The following is a 15,172-nucleotide window of genomic DNA, read 5'->3' on the forward strand; positions in this document are numbered from 1 at the left end:
TCCTGATCCTCACCTCCCAAGATCTTGTCACCGCTCCTAGGCACTGGATCTTCCTTCCTCCATGATGGGCCGTCACTGCCCGAGCTACCTGATCCTCTACCCCAAGCAAGCTGCCCCCTACTCCCCATGGATTGGTAGCGAGTACCTCCCCTACCTCCACTCCAGCTCCTACTGACACTCCCTCCACGCACCTCATGACCCTTCCCCTGCCCTCCTCCCTCTCCAAATTTGCTCTCCTCCGCTCTCATCCACGGGCCAAACTGGGGCGCCTCTCCTTTGATAGGTTTCATACTGCATTCCTTCTCACTGTGCCCTATCACACCACATGTATAGCAGAAATCTGGCATGTATTCGTACTCAAATCGACACCACAACAGCTCCTTCTTCTTCTTTTTCTTGGTCTCTCCTATGACCTCCATCTCCTCCACGTCGTCCTTCCCTTTCTTTTCCCCTCTGTCAAGTACAAAACCTCTCATCAACGGTTCCTTAATATCCGGCTTAACCTTCACACGCAAAAACTTTCCCACGGCCCTTCCATCATGCCCTACATCCACTTCAACCAGCTCATGGAAATCAGCCCCAATGCGCTCTCCAGTTGCCCTGTTCATGTATCCGAGAGGCAGGCCAAATACACGGATCCACATGGGGATCAGATTGAACTCATACTCATCCACCGTCTTCTCTGGATCAAACTCCTCCATAACAAGCAGCTCTTTATTGAACCACCACGGACCATCCTCCAGGGCCCTCCTCCATCCCGACGCTTGGCGGAACGTGAAAAGAAACACATTGGCCTCCAACTCCTTGCAATCAAGCCCCTTGATAGGGCACCAGATTCTCCCCAACGTCTGTCCCACCACACTTGCAGGAGCCGGCTTCTCCGATAGTAATTTCCCCACAGCTTGTGGATCAACCGGTGCCCATTCACTTTCCTTCCCCTTCTCCGACTGCCCGATCTTCAGACCTCTCCGCTCCGCCGCCGACAGCTTCAAACCCTTCATGAGCCCCTCTACATCCTCCATCTCCTTCTACTCCCCTCTGCGCCTCCCTACAGAAGAAACCTAGCAGTAGAACCAACAAACTACGGGAGGCTTTGGTGGATTGAACGGATTGGTGTTTGGTGGCTGCGATCCAGGTGTGATGGCATCGAACAGGGGTCGAAGACGCTCAAGTTCCAGGAAACCCTAGCGCGGACGGGATCGCCTCCTGATCGCCACACTGTGAATTACGCCAACTGCCACCGTAAGGGGCGGACCTCCTGATGAGAAGGGAAGTGAGACCTTACGTGACTCCCGAGACTCAGCCTTGCCATTGTTGCCAAGGTTGACAACGCCTCAGATTTATGTACGAGGCCGTCTAATTAAGGTTTCCAGCTGCAGGGCGCGATTAATGGAAGAAGGTATTGCGAGTTTCCAAATTCTCATCAACCTCTTCTTCAACGCAAATCCTCTCTTTTTATATTATCGCCAGATCGTTCATTCATTCGTGAAGGTCATTCTCATACATATCTCATTCTCAAACTCTGGTTTCTTGTTTTGACTGGGATTAGAAAAGAGGACTCTTCGTGACTGGTAAGCATCGGCAATATTTTGCAATTTTTGATTTTCTAGCCATCAAGTACCTTGTTCCATACCTTTCTTAGCATTTTTTATTTAATTAGCAGTGTTTTTAATTTCTTGTACTATCATATGTTTGTGTGCTAGTAATTAGTAAGATTGCTAGTATCCATCTGGTAATGAGAATGAAAACAGGTATGTGAGTTGACCGAGTCCTCAACATAGATGTTTTGTTATAACATACACAAATACTTTTACTGCTCGGAATTCAGAGGAACTAGCTTTAGTTACTGCTGAGGAACAACCTAACTAAAATTCTTACGATGATAATATATTTAGTAAGCACCAAACTGTTACATATTCACCTAGTAATAAAGGTGTTGATTGACAAGAGCGACGACTTTTACTGTGAATGTTTATGACTCCAAAGTTTTTGAATAATTGAGATGACAAGGCAACAGAATTATAATCTATCGAGTATTTATTTGCAACTGAAATAGAAAAAATTACTCCGTTTATGTGGCTTTAGGGCCCCCTTGTTGTCTTGCCCCGGGCCCCTGAAATCTCAGGACCGGCCCTGGGCAGGGAGAGGGAGTGGATAGCAGAGCAGAGCAGAGCAGGGGAGGTGATAAGGCAGCCAACCAGCTTGAGAGAGTCGCTGCGAGTGAGCTGTCTAGACAGTGAGTGCTCTTACCACCCCAGTGGGTGCTGTTGCTGTGCAATGGAACGATGATATTTTTGCTTGACTTGACTTGGCGAAACACACATGCAGCTCCCTTGGTTACTTTCAGATTGCTTCAAGATGAGCAAGAATTTTGGCCCACAACAACGGGTCGTAGATGTATGGCTGGCCGTACTTGTCCAAATAGTAGCTACATGTATGGCCATTATGAATTTCTTGACTCTTGTCTTGATAGCTACTCCATTCGTTCGGAATTACTTGTCGTAAAAATGGATGTATCTAGATGTATTTTAGTTCTAGATACATCCATATCTGAAACAGGTAATTCCGAACGGAGGGAGTACATGTATATATGACTAGGCCTAATATTTTTTTCTTGACTTTTCTTAATCCGAGATTCGCGCGCGTCAATAACGGCCATTGCTTGTGTCTGTATATGCCGACCACAGGCCAGTAAAACCTTAGGAATCCTATGGCTGATTGCCTGATTGAAGATAAGCATGGCAGGAGTTAAAGGCATGGCAAGAATTGTCACCAACAGACAGCAACGGGTGACGAACATATGGCTGATATCTTTCTTGACTTGTCGTCGAATCGAGAGCTACATGTAGAATCCATGGATGCACCGAGAGACGGCCTCTTTGTGTGGCGCTCGGCAACTGATCGAGTTGTTGGTTGGTCACTATATTATACTCCCTTCGTTTGAAAATACTTATCATCAAAATGGACAAAAAGGATGTATGTAGAACTAAAATACATCTAGATACATATTGTTTTATTCATTTTAAATGACAAGTATTTTCAGGCGGTGAGAGTACACTATACAGAGGTAGGTCGCTGTGGAAGGAAACCTCGTAGGAAAAACCACAAGCACCTGCTGGGCGGCCTAGCGGGCAAGGACTGACCTCAGTAGGTGACGCTTGCTTCCAGAGGAGAGGAGAGGACGGGCGAGCGACCATGGTGGGCTGGAAGACGACGCGTATTTGTCCTTGCCCGCCGTTAGTCCCCTCGCCGTCGCGGTCGCCGCCGTCAGCTGTTGGACTCGTCGGGAGCAGAGCAGAGGAAAGGAAGACGAGGAACGGTGGGTTGGATCGGGCTGTTACTGTGTTGCAGGGCCGATGTTTTTTTTAGCTTGTTGCAGGGCCGATTTTGTACATGGGCTGTCCGACCAGCCACCAACATCATCATTTTTAAGAAATCACAAAACTATGCCTAAAAAAGAAAAGAAAACACAAAACTAGGGTTTCTTGCGCCGCCGCCATCGTCATCCAGGAAATTTAGGCCCCCTCGCCTCCGGCTGCGATCTTGGCGCTGAGAGGTGGGGGGACCTTCGATCTTTAAGACCTCTATGTTCTTCGCCATCATCTAGTGATCATCATAGTTTTGTGAGAATAAATTTCTTCTCGTTCTCTTTGGCGATGCCATGAGGTTAGAGAGTTTTCTATCCTCTCAGATCTGATTATTCAGATCTAATGAATTTGTGTTGATGTGTTAAGCTGTTTTTGTTGGTCTGATTCTTTGTGGAGGTGAAATATTTTATCGACAACATGGTGAATTCGACGGTTTGCATTTCTAGGGGATCATACCCGGCCCAAGTACTTTCCTTAATCAAGGCTTCTTATCTCTTTGGATGGGCGACTCAAGGCGCTTTCAAAAATCATTATTGGTAATATTCGTCGGGGTGAAAGAGTGACAACATCGTTGTTCTAGTCAAATTGCAGTTTCTTTACCGAAGTCTTTGAAGTTTTTCTTTGAGCAGAGATTGACGCCGGGAAGAAGGTGTTTTCAAGAGACGCATTCCGTGAAGCGAAACTATAAAAACATTCCTAGGCTGTGGATCTCACGCTTGTGGCATTGCAGTCTTCAAGTCGCTGGCACAACAACATGCCATGGGAATGAACGTGGTAACCAAAATTTAAAGGGCGCCGGAGTTCAAGTCTCCATCGCCTGCATACTTTACTCCCCATCTCTCATTATTCTTGTTGTTGGTGAAGGCGGCACTGTTAGAATACGTAGGATAGAAGAAGTAGTTGTCTGTTTAAATCTGTTTCTATCTCTACCGCTATTCTTTCTTCTCCTATAAGTTGTAATTTTTCTCTCGTTGTAATCTGGAAGAATCCTAGCGATATTCCAATCTTGTAAGCCACGGCAAACTTTCTATAAATATAGATGCGGCCCGAGACAAAGGGTTCAACGCTTCCCACGCAATCTCATATGGTCATCAGAGCCCTTCCTCTCATACGTCTAGCTATCCTCTGAGATCGATCTGTTGATCGAGAGAGAACACAGAAACCGACCAAGAGAGAACCATCGAGAAACAATCCATGACAGGCACCAACGCCAGCACCGCTGCTTCCACCATCGCCTCCACCTCCACTGCCCTGATCGGCTCCACCATGAGCACCCTGTCCACCCAAAACTCACCCTCCACTTTTGCATCCTCGTCTACCTTCAACAACAGCACCTCCCTTGGTTCACCTCCATCAGAGAAGCTCACGAGGACGAACTTCCTCCTCTGGAAGGCCATCGTGCTACCCCAAATCAAGGGGGCACAGATGGAACACTTCCTTGACGCCACAAGCCCGGCGCCCCCTGCTACCATCACCGTCACTAATGACGGGAAGGAGGAGCAGGTCTTCAACTACGCCCGGTAGCAACAGGTACAAGGATACCTTATGGGATCTCTGTCACGTGAGGTTCTTGCGCAGGTTGCTACTCTTTAGACGCCGGCCGAGGTGTGGAGTGCCATCCACGCCTCTTTTGCTGCCCAGACGCTAGCTCAGATCGTCAACACCCGCATCGTCCTCGCCAACCTGCACAAAGGAAACTTGGGCATGTCCGAGTACCTTGCGAAGATCAAGGCTTTTGCTGATGAGATCGCTTGCACCGGTGATCCTCTCTCTGAAGGGGAGATAACCTCCTATGTGCTCAAAGGGCTGGACATCGATTACAATCTGGTGATCTCAGCCCTGGCTGCACGCGTTGAGCCGGTGACCATCCAAGAACTCTACAATCAGCTGCTGAGTTTTGAAGCCCGTATGAATACCAATACTCGTCAATCTTCAATTAATAATCTCACTCGTGGTCATGGCAATGGAGGCCGAGGCCGTGGTCACCAGCAAGGGCATGGGCGCGACAACAGCAACAACAACAACAGCGGGCGTGGGCGCGCCAACAACTCTGGCCCACGCCCCTCGGGTGCCTCCTACTCCAACACCAGGCCAAGATGTTAGCTCTGCAAGAAACCAGGGCATGAAGTGAAGGACTGCTGGCATCGTTATGATGAGGATTTCGTGCCTGAAAAACGCCACGTCGCTGTTGCAATCAGAGAGTAAGAAGAAGGAGGAGACACCATCTAGTATGCTGACTCCGGAGCCACATATCACGTCACCAGCGAGCTAGAGAAGCTTGCAAACAGAGAAAGATACTATGGCAATGATCAAATAAACACTGCTGCAAGTGGAGGAGGTATGGACATACTTCATATTGGTCAATCTTCCATTAACTTCCCTACTTCTAAACGTGATCTTCTTTTAAAAGATGTGCTTCATGTCCCTCAAGCAAACAAAAATGTTGCTTCCATGTCTCGTTTGACAGCCGATAATAATATTTTCTTTGAAACTCACCCCAACTATTTTTTCATGAAGGATCGGGCAACGAAGGAGCTCCTTCATCGTGGTAGATGCGTTGGCGGCCTATATCCCATTACATCAACGGTTTTTAGTTGCAAGCATCGTCGTCAAGTCTACTCCGTAGTCAAACCATCCTTAGAGAGGTGGCATCGAAGATTAGGACACCCTCATCCAAAGTAGTTGATCAAGTAGTGAATAAAGGCAATCTTCAATTGTCTCGTAGTGAGAATAAAGAGTCAGTTTGTGATGCTTGTCAATGTGCTAAGAGTCACCAACTTCCCTATCCCAAGTCATATAGTGTGTCTCATGCTCCTTTAGAATTGATATTCAGTGATGTATGGGGCCATGCCCGAGATTCTTCTGGACGAAAGAAATATTATGTTAGTTTCGTTGATGACTATAGCAAGTTTACTTGGATATACTTGATCAAGTTCAAATCTGAAGTTTTTACTGTCTTCCAAGAATTCCAAGAACTTGTTGAGCGTCAATTTGATAGAAATTTTTTTACAATCCAAAGTGATTGGGGAGGAGAGTATGAAAAACTTAACTCCTTCTTCCGAAACATAGGCATTGACCATCATGTTTCTTGTCCACATGCACATCAATAGAACGGGTCAGCCGAGCGTAAACACCATCATATTGTTGAAGTAGGGCTTTCTTTTTTTGCTCACGCATCCATGCCTCTCAAATATTGGGATGAGGCGTTCATTGCTTCCACCTATCTCATCAATCGTTTACCTAGCAAAGTCATTGGGTACACTGCTCCTCTAGAACGATTGTTCCACCAAAAACCTGATTATAATTCTCTCAAAGTCTTCGGATGTGCATGTTATCCTAATCTTTGTCCATACAATCATCACAAACTTGAGTTTCGCTCTCAATGTGTGTTTATCGGCTATAGTAATCTTCATAAAGGTTACAAGTGTCTAGAAATCTCAACTGGACGTATCTATATCTCTCGGGATGTCATCTTCGATGAAAATATCTTTCCTTTTGCCAAGTTGCATCCCAATGCTGGAGCACTTCTTCGGGCAGAAATCTCTCTCTTATCTGATCCATTGACACATCCTGATCACGAGGGAGAGTTAATAGAAAATGATCAAGTGACTAGTTCAGGAGAAAATACGGATACTAATAAAAAAATGCAAAGGTTTGCTCTGATTTTATGTGTGCAGAAAAGGACAGAGGAAGCAGCAGCGGATCCCAGGTCGATTCCCTGTCCAGGAGGGGCGCGCGATCCGATGTTGATTCTGGACGTGCAGCATCGAGTGGTGTTGGGGAACGTTGCAGAAAACAAAAAATTTCCTACGGTTTCACCAAGATCCATCTATGAGTTCATCTAGCAATGAGTGATAGGATGCATCTACATACCTTTGTAGATCGCGAGCGGAAGCGTTCAAAGAACGGGGATGAGGTAGTTGTACACGATGTGATCCAAATCACCGATGACCAAGCGCCGAACAGACGGCACCTCCGCGTTCAACACACGTACGGAGCGGATGACGTCTCCTCCTTCTTGATCCAGCAAGGGGAGAGGAGAGGTTGAGGAAGATGGCTCCAGCAGCAGCACGACGGCGTGGTGGTGATGGAGCTGCAGAACTCCGTCAGGGCTTCGCCAAGCACTATGGAGGAGGAGGAGGTGTTGGAGAGGGAGAAGGAGGCAACCAAAGGCATGGATTAAAAGCCCTCCTTCCCCCAATATATATAGGAGGGCCTAGGTGTCACATCCCTAGCTTCTGGCTTTGCTCTAGGCTAGCTTCATGTGTGCATCATGTCTATATTTTTGAAACTTGAATTGAGGAATGTTGGAAGCCTCAAAACCCTAAATAAAAGAGGGGCAAAAACCCTGGAAATCTCATTCATTGCTCCAAAGTGCTCCTCTTAAATGTTTGATAATTTTTGGTAAGGGTTCTGGTCCCAACCAAAATATTGAACATTTTTAAGGATTTATTCTTGGGACTTTGAATTTAAATCTTTAGCTATTTGAATTTGAATTATATTCATATAATTAGAATATAATTTAAATACCCCTGAAATATTTTATAAGCTTTTGGAAAAGTCCATCTAGCATTATAAAATGTTCAGAGGAGTTTTTGGCATTGTTTGAATTATTTTTAAAATTCAAAACAGTGGCAAAATAATTTAAATAAAACAAAAACAGAATAAAAACGGAAATAAAGAGAGAGAGAGAGACTACCTGGGCCACTTACCTCTAGCCGGCCCAGCTGGCCAGCTCCTCCCGCTGGCCCAGCCCACCGCCGCCTCCCTCCCCTGTCGCCTTCCTCCTCTGCCAGGAGGACGGGCACGCGCCCGGCGCGCGCGGCCACGCGCCCCGGCCACCTCCTCCCTGCCTGGCTGCCTCCTCCTCCCCTGGTCGCCTCCCGCGACGCCACGCAGCCCCTGGCTCCCTCTCTCACTCTCCTCGCTCTTTCCCTCCGTCCCTATCCTCCTCTGTTTCTCTCTCCCTCTCGTGCCGAGCGCAGCCGTCGCCTCCGACGCTGTTCGCCGCGGCCACCGGCCACCCCTCGCCTCGCCGATGCCTCCAGAAGAACCGCCGCACTTTCTTCTTCGTCTCCACCAACTCACGTGACGCCGGGAGCCCTGCATCGCCGCCCACGTCGCCGTTCCCCTCCTCGGCCACCGGAACTCGCCGCCGTTCGATTCGCCGCCGACAGGATGTCCCCGAGCCCACTTAGCGTCTCGTCCGACTCCCCGTGAGTTCCTCTTCTCTTCCCCTCAATCCCCGCACCTGACTTCGTCCCCTAGCCCCCTTCTTCCACCACGGCCGAAGCTCGCCGCCGCCGTGCCTCGTCGCCATCGTGGCCAGAGCCACTGGAGCTCCCACCTGAGTGCACCATCGTGCTCAGACCGTCTCCACAAGCTCGTAGCACGCCCCAGCTCGCCTTCCCGTGCCCCCTAGCTCTCGCTCGCGTCTCGCCCGAACTCCGGCCGCCGCCGCGAGCTCCGTTCCGACGAGCTCCGTCGACCCCACGACCTCCCACTCGGTCCTCTGGATGCGCGGGAGCAAGGGCCATCCCCTGGTGCCCTCAGCGCGCCAAACTGACGCCTCTAGCGCAAGTCCGGCGTGCCCCGCCGTGTTCTGTGGTCACCGGCGACTCATCGCCGGCGCATCTGACGTGGCGTCGTCATTAGCACTAATGACCCCACTAACTAACCCCCTAGGCCACTGACAGCGGGCCCCACCCCTGGTCAAACCCCAGTCAGCGCTGGGTTTGACCGGGATTAGCTCCTGTATCACTGACGTGTGGCCCCCACACGTCAGGTTTGACCTGGACCAGCCCGTTGACCCTGCTGACGTCACTGTGACGTGGGGCTGACGCAATAAACCATTTTCTGGATTTTTTATAATTCAGGAAATTCCAGAAAATTATATAAACTTCTATAAATCATAGAAAATTAACCGTAACTCCAAATTAAATAATTTATATATGAAAAATTATCAGAAAAATTCAAGGAATCCATCTGTACCATTTTCATGCATGTTAGAACAACTTATAGCTGCTGTTTAGCACAAATCATATAAAGGGCATTTAAATATCCACATATGGAGTTTGAATTTGAATCTTGGATTCAAACCAACTCCATTTAATCTGGTTTTAGTTGCATTAGCCCAACACACATTCATTTTGCCATGTCATGATCATGCATCATATTGTGCATTGCATTGATTGTGTTCCCTTCTGTGTTGCCGGTATTTGTCCCCTCTCAATAGACGTGATACCGATGATGTGATCGTTGACACTGATGAAGACTCAATGCTATCTTCAGAAGTGCCAGGCAAGCAAAACCCCCTTGTTCATTCCGATAAAATCCCACTCTCTCGCTCCTGCTCTCTTTTACTGCATTAGGACAACATCGATTCATCTGTTACTTGCTGCGGTAGCTGAACCCCTTTATCCTTTGCATGACCTGTCATTCCACAGTAAATAGATGAAACCCACTAGCATGAGTAGGAGTTGTTTGAGCCCTGTTGTGCCTACTCATTCATGTTTGTTTGTCATGCCTGCTATTGCTTAGAGTTGAGTCAGGTCTGATTCATCGGGGATGAATCAGAGGCGTGTGAACATGTCCTACTGTGTGTGAGCTAAGTGTGTGAACACGATTTGGTAAAGGTAGCGGTGAGAGGCCATGTAGGAGTACATGGTGGGTTGTCTCATTGCAGCCGTCCTCAGGAACTGAGTTCTGTGTTTGTGATCCATGACCAGTTACTACCACACATTGGGTTCCGGTAACTCGACCCCTCTCGACTTATTAATCAACATGATCTCTGTCCAGGAGTTGCAACTAGTTTCTGGTGTTTGTAGGTAGTGTTAGTAGTCTACCAAGTGGCACCCGGTACAGGTGGGCTTGGGACAGACTAGGCAAAGTGGCCCGGTGTACCAAGTGGCACCCGGTTGGTGGGCTTGGGAACCCTGCACACATCGTTTGGGGCCGTAAGCGACACCCCGGCCGGATCTCCTTGCGGATGGAACCCGAATAGGCGATAAACCTGGACTAGAGACTTGTTCGGTTAGTCAGGTCGTGGCCGACTCCCTCGCCCGGCTTCCGCTTGAAGGTTGCCGAGGTACATGACATGTACAGGGCGGTAAGTGGCGGGAGCGTGTGTGAAGAAGTACACCCCTGCAGGGTTAACATCATCTATTCGAATAGCCGGATTCCTCGGATATGGAAACTTGGACCCCTTGCATAGTTCATAGACAAGTGTAAGTGGATACTCTAAAATACGCAAGATAAGCGTGAGTGCTATGGATGGCGTTCTCGTAGGGAGACGGGAGCGGATCCATAGTGGTGTATTGATATGGTGAATATGTGGACTCGTGTGCGCCACCTCAAAAGAGTTACTTGCAGTCGTAGTTCAGGTTAGCCACCGAGTCAAAGCTGGCTTGCTGCAGTTAAACTCCACCACCCCCTTTGTTGATAATGATGCATATGTAGATAGATCTGATGTAAGTCTTGCTGGGTACATTTGTACTCACGTTTGCCTATTTTATGTTTTTGCAGAGAGACTTCAGTCTCACTAGTAGTTCCACGTGGACTTCGACGTTTAGCTTGTTACCTCAGCTACGATCTTGTGCCCTCGGCATGATCTGGTAGATAGTCAGGCTTCTCAGCCTTTTTCATTTATAGATGTCTGTACCCAGACATGATAGCTTCCGCTTGTGCTTTGACTTGTATGCTCTGAGTGTTGGGTCATAAGACCCATGATTGTAATATCTCGCTCCTCGGAGCCTATTGAATAAAATCTACTGAGTCGTAGAGTCATTTTGTGATGCCATGTTGTATTACACATATCGAGCATATTGTGTGTATGTTATTGAAATGCTTGGTATGTGTGGGATCTGACTATCTAGTTGTTTATCTTTAGTAGCCTCTCTTACCGGGAAATGTCTCCTAGTGTTTCCACCGAGCCATGGTAGCTTGCTACTGCTCTGGAACACTTAGGCTGGCCGGCATGTGTCCTTCTTCGTTCCTGTGTCTGTCCCTTCGGGGAAATGTCACACGATGAATACCGGAGTCCTGTTAGCCCGCTACAGCCCGGTTCACCGGAGTCCTGCTAGCCCAGTGCTACAGCCTGGATTCACTCGCTGATGACCGACACGTTCGATGCTGGGTCATGGATGCCTGTCCCTGTAAGTTTGTGCCACTTTGGGTTTACGACTAGCCATGTCAGCCCGGGCTCCTTATCATATGGATGCTAGCAACACTGTCATATACGTGTGCCAAAAGGCGCAAACGGTCCCGGGCAAAGGTAAGGCGACACCCGTGGGAATACCGTGCGTGAGGCCGCAAAGTGATATGAGGTGTTACATGCTAGATCGATGTGGCATTGAGTCGGGGTCCTGACAGCGTTGGTATCAGAGCTTGACTGCCTGTAGGATTACCAAGCCAAACTGGTCGAAGTTGAGTCTAGAAATGCTTTAGTTATATAAGGGAATTGATTGTGGGATGGAACGTAAGGCTCTTTTTACTCCTTATACCTTATGCCTTCTGATCTGAGTCATCTTATCTTTCCTGCGGGGATTAAGAACTAGGCTATCTTTTCTTTCTATCAGGATCACGTGTTACTAATCCGTAGACTTATAAGATTTTTGGACTTAAGCCTCTGTTCAGTTTTTACTGCTTCCGTATGATAATTGTTGATCTCGAAACCGTGATATTGTGCTTCTGAGTGGTTATGCCACCATTTTTGTGAATGTCTCAAATCTTTTCTGAGCATTTACAGCCGTTATGCTGTCCGAGTCATTCCAGGTTTCTAAATAGTCTGATGCATTTGCAAAATCCTTTCCCTCTGGTTTCGATGTTCCTTTATGCCAGCTCAATCACACTAATTGTTGAGTTGAGGTATTCTATTGCCTTGACATTATGTTGGAGATATTATTATGACCCTAGGTGTCTTAGGGGATCACCTAGTAATTTAGCCATGATTTGTGTTCCTAGTGTGATGATTCTGGCCATCATTCTCGAAAGCATCCCGTGATGCTACTTAGTGGTAGGTATTCTGTTCCTGGGTTCTCGAACCCGAGATTCACTCTACTTACTTCATGTTGATAGTGTTTGCTAGTTCCTTCAGGATATTAGTAACTTTGCGATAGTCCTCGAGGTCCGTGGTATTTCCTTCTTCCAAATACTATGAACCGCTTATGGCAGATGTTTATTGGATCAAAAGATCACAATTAGAGTACTCTTGAGGAGATCTCCATTCATAAATCGTGACTCTGCCAGTCCTACCTCTCTGCATGGGTTATCCGGAAGAAATATGTTGAACTTGGTTCGACATACTAATCTATGCATCCACAACTCAGAAAGTTATATGTTCCTTTGAGTTGTTCTCTTTAGTTGCATTCTGACCCTCGTCTATCAATTGATAGTCAAGAGTATGCGTGCGTTCGTTCATCGCTGCCTATGACTCTTGTGGTCTGTCAAGCCATTCTATTCCGGAATGACTAGGAGAAACAAACTCCAGTATCTCTTCCATATCTAGGATTGGGTCAAAGTAGTTGTATTCCGCAGATCAAATGCCAATCCAGCTTTTGGTTCTGCTCTACCTTGGAGTATTACATATTTTATATCGAGATTGTTATAGGAATTGCACACCATCCCATGAACTCTTGGTACAGTGACACTTCTTGCCATCACTGATCATTCCTCGGGCCTCGTGTTGATGCAACCGGAATACCGACAAATGAATTGTGATGTGTGAAAACAATACGCCTAGCAACCTCGTTGCTGGGTAGTTAAAGGATAATAATTTCATTCTTAGTATGTTGGTTTTCGAATCATCCTTCTAAGACTGATTGTGCTACCTAGTCCTTATTTCGGTGCACCCTTCGATTGATGAGTTAGGATCTTGTCAAGTCCTCACTCATCTGATCATATCGTCTTGCCCTCAAAAGCAAGATTGTTCTCGAGCTTAGTAACATACCGGTGGTTCGTGATTTTCCGAATATCTTCTCGGAAGTGTTACCGGGTTGTCACCTGACCGCTATGTTGAGTTCGTGATCAAGTTGGTTTCTTGTGAACCACCTTCTCTCCAAGAATCAGTGTTAGATATCCCTGAGCTAGTTGGTTAAGCTAAACGACAACTTGGAGGGTTGGAAGATAAAAGCTTGCCTGACTTAGTTCGTTCCAAAGGGATATTCTTGTGTAGTGTGTGTTGAAGAAAGATGATATCTTCATCGATTGGTCCTTGTGATCAGTTGCTGGACCTATTGTCCTATCAATCCTTTGATTTGAGTGTGGGCTATCGTCAAATCAACTCAGTACCAACGATGTTCGTAATGTTGTCTTGTTCGTGGTTGATCCCTCGAGCATACCCCATTACATCTTTGGTCTGACCAATGCTATCACCGTGTTCACATGATGGTGGAAGTCCAGTGATATGGAAATTCCGATGAGTTGCTGTTGAGCCCATCAGTAGCATTTTGTCTCCCCCCCATGAATCATGTTGAACATCCACCTAGTGTTGGAAACTTGTGTAAGCATATCTTCGTGTTTCGTTCATGAAGCATATGTTTGAATGAAAGTAGTGACTTTCCCTAATTCATGTGCATATGATGCAAGTTGCCGCCATGAATTTGAGGAAGATTGTTTTGTTTCCTTGGAATCATCTCAAGTCAGTCATGCATATGTGCGAAGTATTCTATGGTTTGGAGACTTGCAACCTTCATTCCATATGTGTTCCGAGCACACCAAGCCACTGATTGATTTGTTCAAGGAGAGGAAGTTCCTTCTTAAGACCATGCCTTATGCAAGGACTTCAATATCCTCGATTATGGTTCCCCACCTGAACTCAGTAGTGTTTTGTTATAAGACTACCACGTGGTCATGCTTGTCTGGGACAACGTGTTCACATGTTTGTAGCAGAACCAGCTCATGTTTTGGAGCTTGCTATCGTAGTTCATTTCCCGAGAATCTCGCAACGTCATCTCGTCGATTTGTGTTGCAAACTGCCGTTTTTCTTCCTAGACTCGATGAGTCTGGAATATCCTAACACCAACCAGAGCTGAATCTCAGGCAGATATGATGGTTGGAACATTTCCCTAAGAACTATAATATTGGTCTCTCGATAACCGGTAAGGTGGATGTCGTGGCCAACACACCCAGCCGGAAGACCTGTTATTATAATATCTTGATTGATGAAGTTGACCACCCCCCCCATAGGGATTTCGTAGGGTTTACCCCCTAGTTGCCCCTATGGATTTTTGTGTTCCCGAAGTCCGACCTTTACTTGATGTTCTAGATACCAAACCATTTCAATGAATGGGATACGCTAGCACATCAAGGAGAACATTAGAAGCGGAGTGCTAAATGTCTCTCGGTCGATCATCCAGATTTTATTTCCTTGGCCCCGTCAAGGGTGAAATCTGAGAAGGTGTTATCTTCCTTTGCATCTGCATCCTCCATCACCATTCATTATGGTAGCAAGTTGTGTTGCCAGAATCCTTGACACGGATATTGGTGGAATCTTGATGATTGTGGAAATGCTCAAGTTCTTGAGAGCACGCACAAGCGCTACGTCTTATCATCGACACTAGCTGGGATTGCCCCAGATTTCCTCGGTTATGCTATAACCACTCCAACAGTGAATTCACTCTCTATTGTTGGGTTCTTCCCCAGTTACCAGAATCATTTCCAGCATTTGCATTTTGTTCCCAGCTTGCACCGCCAATGTGCCATTCTACCATGGGTCTCTTCCATTTCCGGTGATAAGCAAAATTCATCCATTACGTTGTCTTCAACAAGGTAATCCACATCATCCAAGTTTGAGTATGCCATTCTAC

The 15,172-nt window shown here is 47.0% G+C and overlaps 1 pseudogene; it reads left to right on the plus strand.

The window, feature by feature from the left end:
- Positions 1-5,132: 5,132 nt before the first annotated feature.
- Positions 5,133-5,271, plus strand: LOC119359958 (annotated as a pseudogene).
- Positions 5,272-15,172: the final 9,901 nt, after the last annotated feature.

Source organism: Triticum dicoccoides, chromosome 2A, assembly GCF_002162155.2.
Source record: "Triticum dicoccoides isolate Atlit2015 ecotype Zavitan chromosome 2A, WEW_v2.0, whole genome shotgun sequence".
NCBI lineage: Eukaryota > Viridiplantae > Streptophyta > Magnoliopsida > Poales > Poaceae > Triticum > Triticum dicoccoides.